This window comes from Cyanistes caeruleus, chromosome 13 (genome assembly GCF_971803275.1).
Source record: "Cyanistes caeruleus chromosome 13, bCyaCae1.hap1.1, whole genome shotgun sequence".
NCBI classification, from domain to species: Eukaryota; Metazoa; Chordata; class Aves; order Passeriformes; family Paridae; genus Cyanistes; species Cyanistes caeruleus.
In genome coordinates, this window is record NC_141713.1 from 20,595,859 (window position 1) to 20,605,758 (window position 9,900).

Below are 9,900 nucleotides of genomic sequence, written 5' to 3' on the forward strand. Positions count from 1 at the left end.
TTGCAGGACTCTAAAAAGAGTATCAAAACCGCTCTGCCACACTCTCAGCTGCTGCTGCTGCCCCAAAAAGCACTGGCTGGCTTTGCTCACACAATCACAGTTGTGGTGGCATTTCTACCACACCACAGGACAGCAATGTTTTCCCTCTTCTCCTGGAAATACCTACAGCACTTGTGGGTAGCAAGGCAAACATGAGCCTCTTTTAGTGGCCCTTGAAACTGGACATGTGAAATGAGGTACACAAAGCCACAGGCCAGCTGAACCTGGCATCTCTGAATGGGTCTTTACATTCTTCCCAGGAAGATGAATGGCAATCACTATTTTGGCAGGGAGGAAAGTGCATCAGCTAGCAATTTGCTGTAGAAAATGTGCTTTCTGCTCCTCTCACAGCCAAAACTCCTAGCCATTTCTTGGAAGTCCTTCTTAGATAAGGACCGTGTTCAACTGAGTGACAGTGAAGCCAAATGGCAATGCCGCAATCAATTGTCCTATACACAATCTCCTTCATCCACGTGGAAGGTTACCCACGGGCACACAAGAGGACGGAAGAAACCCAAATGCATCGTTGGACATAAAGTCAGACGTGTTGAGGGATGAAGAAATCTTGCAGAGATATGGAAAGCTGCCCTGAAAACCCAGTTCGGGGAGAGCCTGAGCTCTTTTGTGCTTCTAGGCCTGAAGATGCTCAGCACCTTTCCCAGATGCTCAGCAGGCAGTAGGATTGTGCCTGAATCTGGCTCTGGAAATGCCAGTGCCTCAACTGAGAGCTGTGGCAATGATTTCCATTGCACGGAGAGGGGCCACAGTCCTGCAAGAGTCTTTCAGCAGAGCAAACAGCAGCCTGGAGGGTGGGCAATGCTGCATCTGGACCACTGCATGCTCATCCTTCACCACAATGCAGAGCTGCCATGGATCATTTTTTCCATTTCTCCTGTTGGATATGTTTTGGAGAAGTTGTTCTAGGTGGCTTTGGATGGTGATCCAAGTAGGAAGCAGCCATTCGCCTGCTGTGATATCCTTACAACTAGTCCTAACTTCTCATTGCCTTTGGTTTGATTGGGGGTGTTTTCTCTGTTTGTTTGATTGGTTTCTTTGGGTTGGTTTCTTTGTGTTTTTCTCTGTTTTGCTTGGAGTTTCTTTTCCTTTTTTAGAAATGACTGGTGAAGTTGGCACAAGCAAACTCCAGAAAACGTAAAGCAGGCTTGACTTTCCAGAAATTGCTTTTGGCTGGCTTTAGCTGCATTCCCCAGGATCACGATCAGCAGTAGATATTTGCAGGTTTTGCTCTGCATCCTCAGCCTGCCCAGATGTTGTTCAGTGTTTCAGCAGTGGAGAAGACGATGGATATTTTGCTAAACCTCCTTTCAAACAACAAAACTTGGGTTAGCACGACAGAAAAGAAGAAAAGAAAATCTTCGCCAGTTAGAACAGAGCCAGAGTCCCACCATTTCCCCCTCCACTTCTCTTTCTTTTCTACATTTAGAGGTAAAGCTTCCATCTCCAAAAGCTTCCATCTCTCACTTCCTGATGTAGCCATTTGCTACCCTTTAGCCTTGACTGCCACGCATCGGACTGCTGTCCGTGTGGGGCTGGGGATGCTCAGCCTGGAAAGAGAAGGGGGCTGGCGAGGCCTCCCTGCAGCTCTAGGAAAGATGGGCACAGACAGGAGAAGCCTTTCAACTGCAGGAGTGAGCTTGAAGTTGGATCTAATGAAGCTGCTCTTTTCCACTCCGGCTGCTGGGCCACTGGCCCAGGCTGTGCACAGAGGCTGGGGATGCTCCATCCTTGGCAACATCCAAGGCCAGCTGGGAGCGGGGCTCTGAGCAACCTATTCTGGGCGAAGATCGCTCCGCTTGGAACAAGATGGTCTTTAGGGTCCCTTCCAAGCCCAAGCACCCAGGGATTCCGTCATTCATTCTACGGTCTCCGTTGTCCACTTCAGCCTGGGCCTGAACTCCTGGCGGTGATGTCACAGTGCACGCTCCAGCTAGAACTTCCAGCATCCAGCAACGGCCACAACACAACCCTTGGCTCCTTGTGCCAGCACGCTCTTCATTCACCCTGCTCCAAGCCTACCCCTGTCACCTTGTTGCCACCTGCTCCCTGATTCCCCCAGCAGTCCCCAAAGCTCCCCATCGCTTGGATTTTGCTCTCCATCCCTGCAGGATGTCTGCATTTGTTCCAAAAGAGGTATGGGACTATTCCACGGAGGCGGACACCCCGCAGCTGCCTGGCTGGGCTGGAGCTCTGTGGGACAGGGTGGGAAATTTTGCTACCTCTGCAGGCTGGCACAGACAGAGAGGAGGAGACGGACGTCGATACACAGACTGATAGAGAAGAAGCCATGGAAGTGGACGGAGAGGATACTGGAGAGGAAGAGATGGATGTGGACATGTACGAGACAGAGGAAGAGATGGAGGTGGAAACGAAAGATTCTATTGAAGAGATGGATACTGATCTAAAAGACAAGGAGGAAGACATGGTCTTGGGATGAAGACCGATGCCAGCAGCAGAACAGGCAGGTGCTCCCCACAAGCAGAGTGGGTCCCCTGCTGCCAGCCTGGGGCCGGGCTGGGCACTCCCTGCTCAGGGACACGCTAGCCCATGCACTGGATTCTGCTGGCCATCCCTGGCCTGGCCTGGGCTTGCTGTGGGTCACACAAGCCCTGTTCCAGTGCCTGGGCCACAGCCCCCAGCCAGGCTCCCTTCTGGCAGCAGAGTCCCACTGGGCCAGTGTCCCAGCCCGGCAGCACATGGAACACCCTTCCGTGCCTGACTGCACTGACCGTGCTACTTGTTTTTCCTTCCGGGACTTAGGGACATCACAGACACAGATGCCACCCTGCTGTACATACGTTTTACAGTTGTTGTGTTCAGGATAGAGGTTTTAGAGTTTGTTTAAGTTGTCTGTAAATACGTTTCATAGAGTTTTGTTAGATCTGTTCTCAGGTAAATAGGTTCTATAGTTTGTTGTTGTTGTTGTTGTTGTTGTTGTTGTTGTTACCAATATTCTTACAGTGTAAATATGTGGTGTAGTTCATTCTTGTTCCTTTTCTTCTACAGATAAACAGTCTTTGATTTTCACTCCCCAGTTCTCTTTGCATTTTCTTCGGGCACATTTGCAAAGCTGTGGGTTGTTTCGGGAACAATGCTTGCAGGACTCTAAAAAGAGTATCAAAACCGCTCTGCCACACTCTCCGCTGCTGCTGCTGCCCCAAAAAGCACTGGCTGGCTTTGCTCACACAATCACAGTTGTGGTGGCATTTCTACCACACCACAGGACAGCGATGTTTTCCCTCTTCTCCTGGAAATACCTACAGCACTTGTGGGTAGCAAGGCAAACATGAGCCTCTTTTAGTGGCCCTTGAAACTGGACATGTGAAATGAGGTACACAAAGCCACAGGCCAGCTGAACCTGGCATCTCTGAATGGGTCTTTACATTCTTCCCAGGAAGATGAATGGCAATCACTATTTTGGCAGGGAGGAAAGTGCATCAGCTAGCAATTTGCTGTAGAAAATGTGCTTTCTGCTCCTCTCACAGCCAAAACTCCTAGCCATTTCTTGGAAGTCCTTCTTAGATAAGGACCGTGTTCAACTGAGTGACAGTGAAGCCAAATGGCAATGCCGCAATCAATTGTCCTGTACACAATCTCCTTCATCCACGTGGAAGGTTACTCACGGGCACACAAGAGGACGGAAGAAACCCAAATGCATCGTTGGACATAAAGTCAGACGTGTTGAGGGATGAAGAAATCTTGCAGAGATATGGAAAGCTGCCCTGAAAACCCAGTTCGGGGAGAGCCTGAGCTCTTTTGTGCTTCTAGGCCTGAAGATGCTCAGCACCTTTCCCAGATGCTGCTCAGCAGGCAGTAGGATTGTGCCTGAATCTGGCTCTGGAAATGCCAGTGCCTCAACTGAGAGCTGTGGCAATGATTTCCATTGCATGGAGAGGGGCCACAGTCCTGCAAGAGTCTTTCAGCAGAGCAAACAGCAGCCTGGAGGGTGGGCAATGCTGCATCTGGACCACTGCATGCTCATCCTTCACCACAATGCAGAGCTGCCATGGATCACTTTTTCCATTTCTCCTGTTGGATATGTTTTGGAGAAGTTGTTCTAGGTGGCTTTGGATGGTGATCCAAGTAGGAAGCAGCCATTCGCCTGCTGTGATATCCTTACAACTAGTCCTAACTTCTCATTGCCTTTGGTTTGATTGGGGGTGTTTTATCTGTTTGTTTGATTGGTTTCTTTGGGTTGGTTTCTTTGTGTTTTTCTCTGTTTTGCTTGGAGTTTCTTTTCCTTTTTTAGAAATGACTGGTGAAGTTGGCACAACCAAACTCCAGAAAACGTAAAGCAGGCTTGACTTTCCAGAAATTGCTTTTGGCTGGCTTTAGCTGCATTCCCCAGGATCACGATCAGCAGTAGATATTTGCAGGTTTTGCTCTGCATCCTCAGCCTGCCCAGATGTTGTTCAGTGTTTCAGCAGTGGAGAAGAAGATGGATATTTTGCTAAACCTCCTTTCAAACAACAAAACTTGGGTTAGCACGACAGAAAAGAAGAAAAGAAAATCTTCGCCAGTTAGAACAGAGCCAGAGTCCCACCATTTCCCCCTCCACTTCTCTTTCTTTTCTACATTTAGAGGTAAAGCTTCCATCTCCAAAAGCTTCCATCTCTCACTTCCTGATGTAGCCATTTGCTACCCTTTAGCCTTGACTGCCACGCATCGGACTGCTGTCCGTGTGGGGCTGGGGATGCACAGCCTGGAAAGAGAAGGGGGCTGGCGAGGCCTCCCTGCAGCTCTAGGAAAGATGGGCACAGACAGGAGAAGCCTTTCAACTGCAGGAGTGAGCTTGAAGTTGGATCTAATGAAGCTGCTCTTTTCCACTCCGGCTGCTGGGCCACTGGCCCAGGCTGTGCACAGAGGCTGGGGATGCTCCATCCTTGGCAACATCCAAGGCCAGCTGGGAGCGGGGCTCTGAGCAACCTATTCTGGGCGAAGATTGCTCCGCTTGGAACAAGATGGTCTTTAGGGTCCCTTCCAAGCCCAAGCACCCAGGGATTCCGTCATTCATTCTACGGTCTCCGTTGTCCACTTCAGCCTGGGCCTGAACTCCTGGCGGTGATGTCACAGTGCACGCTCCAGCTAGAACTTCCAGCATCCAGCAACGGCCACAACACAACCCTTGGCTCCTTGTGCCAGCACGCTCTTCATTCACCCTGCTCCAAGCCTACCCCTGTCACCTTGTTGCCACCTGCTCCCTGATTCCCCCAGCAGTCCCCAAAGCTCCCCATCGCTTGGATTTTGCTCTCCATCCCTGCAGGATGTCTGCATTTGTTCCAAAAGAGGTATGGGACTATTCCACGGAGGCGGACACCCCGCAGCTGCCTGGCTGGGCTGGAGCTCTGTGGGACAGGGTGGGAAAGGGACCCCACGCTGAAATTTTGCTACCTCTGCAGGCTGGCACAGACGGAGAGGAGGAGACAAACGTCGATACACAGACTGATAGAGAAGAAGCCATGGAAGTGGACGGAGAGGATACTGGAGAGGAAGAGATGGATGTGGACATGTACGAGACAGAGGAAGAGATGGAGGTGGAAACGAAAGATTCTATTGAAGAGATGGATACTGATCTAAAAGACAAGGAGGAAGACATGGTCTTGGGATGAAGACCGATGCCAGCAGCAGAACAGGCAGGTGCTCCCCACAAGCAGAGTGGGTCCCCTGCTGCCAGCCTGGGGCCGGGCTGGGCACTCCCTGCTCAGGGACACGCTAGCCCATGCACTGGATTCTGCTGGCCATCCCTGGCCTCTCCTGGGCTTGCTGTGGGTCACACAAGCCCTGTTCCAGTGCCTGGGCCACAGCCCCCAGCCAGGCTCCCTTCTGGCAGCAGAGTCCCACTGGGCCAGTGTCCCAGCCCGGCAGCACATGGAACACCCTTCCGTGCCTGACTGCACTGACCGTGCTACTTGTTTTTCCTTCCGGGACTTAGGGACATCACAGACACAGATGCCACCCTGCTGTACATACGTTTTACAGTTGTTGTGTTCAGGATAGAGGTTTTAGAGTTTGTTTAAGTTGTCTGTAAATACGTTTCATAGAGTTTTGTTAGATCTCTTCTCAGGTAAATAGGTTCTATAGTTTGTTGTTGTTGTTGTTGTTGTTACCAATATTCTTACAGTGTAAATATGTGGTGTAGTTCATTCTTGTTCCTTTTCTTCTACAGATAAACAGTCTTTGATTTTCACACCCCAGTTCTCTTTGCATTTTCTTCGGGCACATTTGCAAAGCTGTGGGTTGTTTCGGGAACAATGCTTGCAGGACTCTAAAAAGAGTATCAAAACCGCTCTGCCACACTCTCCGCTGCTGCTGCTGCCCCAAAAAGCACTGGCTGGCTTTGCTCACACAATCACAGTTGTGGTGGCATTTCTACCACACCACAGGACAGCGATGTTTTCCCTCTTCTCCTGGAAATACCTACAGCACTTGTGGGTAGCAAGGCAAACATGAGCCTCTTTTAGTGGCCCTTGAAACTGGACATGTGAAATGAGGTACACAAAGCCACAGGCCAGCTGAACCTGGCATCTCTGAATGGGTCTTTACATTCTTCCCAGGAAGATGAATGGCAATCACTATTTTGGCAGGGAGGAAAGTGCATCAGCTAGCAATTTGCTGTAGAAAATGTGCTTTCTGCTCCTCTCACAGCCAAAACTCCTAGCCATTTCTTGGAAGTCCTTCTTAGATAAGGACCGTGTTCAACTGAGTGACAGTGAAGCCAAATGGCAATGCCGCAATCAATTGTCCTGTACACAATCTCCTTCATCCACGTGGAAGGTTACCCACGGGCACACAAGAGGACGGAAGAAACCCAAATGCATCGTTGGACATAAAGTCAGACGTGTTGAGGGATGAAGAAATCTTGCAGAGATATGGAAAGCTGCCCTGAAAACCCAGTTCGGGGAGAGCCTGAGCTCTTTTGTGCTTCTAGGCCTGAAGATGCTCAGCACCTTTCCCAGATGCTCAGCAGGCAGTAGGATTGTGCCTGAATCTGGCTCTGGAAATGCCAGTGCCTCAACTGAGAGCTGTGGCAATGATTTCCATTGCACGGAGAGGGGCCACAGTCCTGCAAGAGTCTTTCAGCAGAGCAAACAGCAGCCTGGAGGGTGGGCAATGCTGCATCTGGACCACTGCATGCTCATCCTTCACCACAATGCAGAGCTGCCATGGATCATTTTTTCCATTTCTCCTGTTGGATATGTTTTGGAGAAGTTGTTCTAGGTGGCTTTGGATGGTGATCCAAGTAGGAAGCAGCCATTCGCCTGCTGTGATATCCTTACAACTAGTCCTAACTTCTCATTGCCTTTGGTTTGATTGGGGGTGTTTTCTCTGTTTGTTTGATTGGTTTCTTTGGGTTGGTTTCTTTGTGTTTTTCTCTGTTTTGCTTGGAGTTTCTTTTCCTTTTTTAGAAATGACTGGTGAAGTTGGCACAAGCAAACTCCAGAAAACGTAAAGCAGGCTTGACTTTCCAGAAATTGCTTTTGGCTGGCTTTAGCTGCATTCCCCAGGATCACGATCAGCAGTAGATATTTGCAGGTTTTGCTCTGCATCCTCAGCCTGCCCAGATGTTGTTCAGTGTTTCAGCAGTGGAGAAGACGATGGATATTTTGCTAAACCTCCTTTCAAACAACAAAACTTGGGTTAGCACGACAGAAAAGAAGAAAAGAAAATCTTCGCCAGTTAGAACAGAGCCAGAGTCCCACCATTTCCCCCTCCACTTCTCTTTCTTTTCTACATTTAGAGGTAAAGCTTCCATCTCCAAAAGCTTCCATCTCTCACTTCCTGATGTAGCCATTTGCTACCCTTTAGCCTTGACTGCCACGCATCGGACTGCTGTCCGTGTGGGGCTGGGGATGCTCAGCCTGGAAAGAGAAGGGGGCTGGCGAGGCCTCCCTGCAGCTCTAGGAAAGATGGGCACAGACAGGAGAAGCCTTTCAACTGCAGGAGTGAGCTTGAAGTTGGATCTAATGAAGCTGCTCTTTTCCACTCCGGCTGCTGGGCCACTGGCCCAGGCTGTGCACAGAGGCTGGGGATGCTCCATCCTTGGCAACATCCAAGGCCAGCTGGGAGCGGGGCTCTGAGCAACCTATTCTGGGCGAAGATCGCTCCGCTTGGAACAAGATGGTCTTTAGGGTCCCTTCCAAGCCCAAGCACCCAGGGATTCCGTCATTCATTCTACGGTCTCCGTTGTCCACTTCAGCCTGGGCCTGAACTCCTGGCGGTGATGTCACAGTGCACGCTCCAGCTAGAACTTCCAGCATCCAGCAACGGCCACAACACAACCCTTGGCTCCTTGTGCCAGCACGCTCTTCATTCACCCTGCTCCAAGCCTACCCCTGTCACCTTGTTGCCACCTGCTCCCTGATTCCCCCAGCAGTCCCCAAAGCTCCCCATCGCTTGGATTTTGCTCTCCATCCCTGCAGGATGTCTGCATTTGTTCCAAAAGAGGTATGGCACTATTCCACGGAGGCGGACACCCCGCAGCTGCCTGGCTGGGCTGGAGCTCTGTGGGACAGGGTGGGAAATTTTGCTACCTCTGCAGGCTGGCACAGACAGAGAGGAGGAGACGGACGTCGATACACAGACTGATAGAGAAGAAGCCATGGAAGTGGACGGAGAGGATACTGGAGAGGAAGAGATGGATGTGGACATGTACGAGACAGAGGAAGAGATGGAGGTGGAAACGAAAGATTCTATTGAAGAGATGGATACTGATCTAAAAGACAAGGAGGAAGACATGGTCTTGGGATGAAGACCGATGCCAGCAGCAGAACAGGCAGGTGCTCCCCACAAGCAGAGTGGGTCCCCTGCTGCCAGCCTGGGGCCGGGCTGGGCACTCCCTGCTCAGGGACACGCTAGCCCATGCACTGGATTCTGCTGGCCATCCCTGGCCTGGCCTGGGCTTGCTGTGGGTCACACAAGCCCTGTTCCAGTGCCTGGGCCACAGCCCCCAGCCAGGCTCCCTTCTGGCAGCAGAGTCCCACTGGGCCAGTGTCCCAGCCCGGCAGCACATGGAACACCCTTCCGTGCCTGACTGCACTGACCGTGCTACTTGTTTTTCCTTCCGGGACTTAGGGACATCACAGACACAGATGCCACCCTGCTGTACATACGTTTTACAGTTGTTGTGTTCAGGATAGAGGTTTTAGAGTTTGTTTAAGTTGTCTGTAAATACGTTTCATAGAGTTTTGTTAGATCTGTTCTCAGGTAAATAGGTTCTATAGTTTGTTGTTGTTGTTGTTGTTGTTGTTGTTGTTGTTACCAATATTCTTACAGTGTAAATATGTGGTGTAGTTCATTCTTGTTCCTTTTCTTCTACAGATAAACAGTCTTTGATTTTCACTCCCCAGTTCTCTTTGCATTTTCTTCGGGCACATTTGCAAAGCTGTGGGTTGTTTCGGGAACAATGCTTGCAGGACTCTAAAATGAGTATCAAAACCGCTCTGCCACACTCTCCGCTGCTGCTGCTGCCCCAAAAAGCACTGGCTGGCTTTGCTCACACAATCACAGTTGTGGTGGCATTTCTACCACACCACAGGACAGCGATGTTTTCCCTCTTCTCCTGGAAATACCTACAGCACTTGTGGGTAGCAAGGCAAACATGAGCCTCTTTTAGTGGCCCTTGAAACTGGACATGTGAAATGAGGTACACAAAGCCACAGGCCAGCTGAACCTGGCATCTCTGAATGGGTCTTTACATTCTTCCCAGGAAGATGAATGGCAATCACTATTTTGGCAGGGAGGAAAGTGCATCAGCTAGCAATTTGCTGTAGAAAATGTGCTTTCTGCTCCTCTCACAGCCAAAACTCCTAGCCATTTCTTGGAAGTCCTTCTTAGATAAGGACC

General features: G+C 50.3%; 1 long non-coding RNA gene across 1 annotated transcript; it reads left to right on the plus strand.

The window, feature by feature from the left end:
- Positions 1 to 426: 426 nt before the first annotated feature.
- On the plus strand, positions 427 to 9,352 carry LOC147650767 (uncharacterized). The gene is made up of 4 exons (XR_015275779.1): positions 427 to 2,190; positions 2,285 to 5,345; positions 5,457 to 8,502; positions 8,597 to 9,352. It is a non-coding gene; the product is annotated as an uncharacterized LOC147650767 (long non-coding RNA).
- Positions 9,353 to 9,900: the final 548 nt, after the last annotated feature.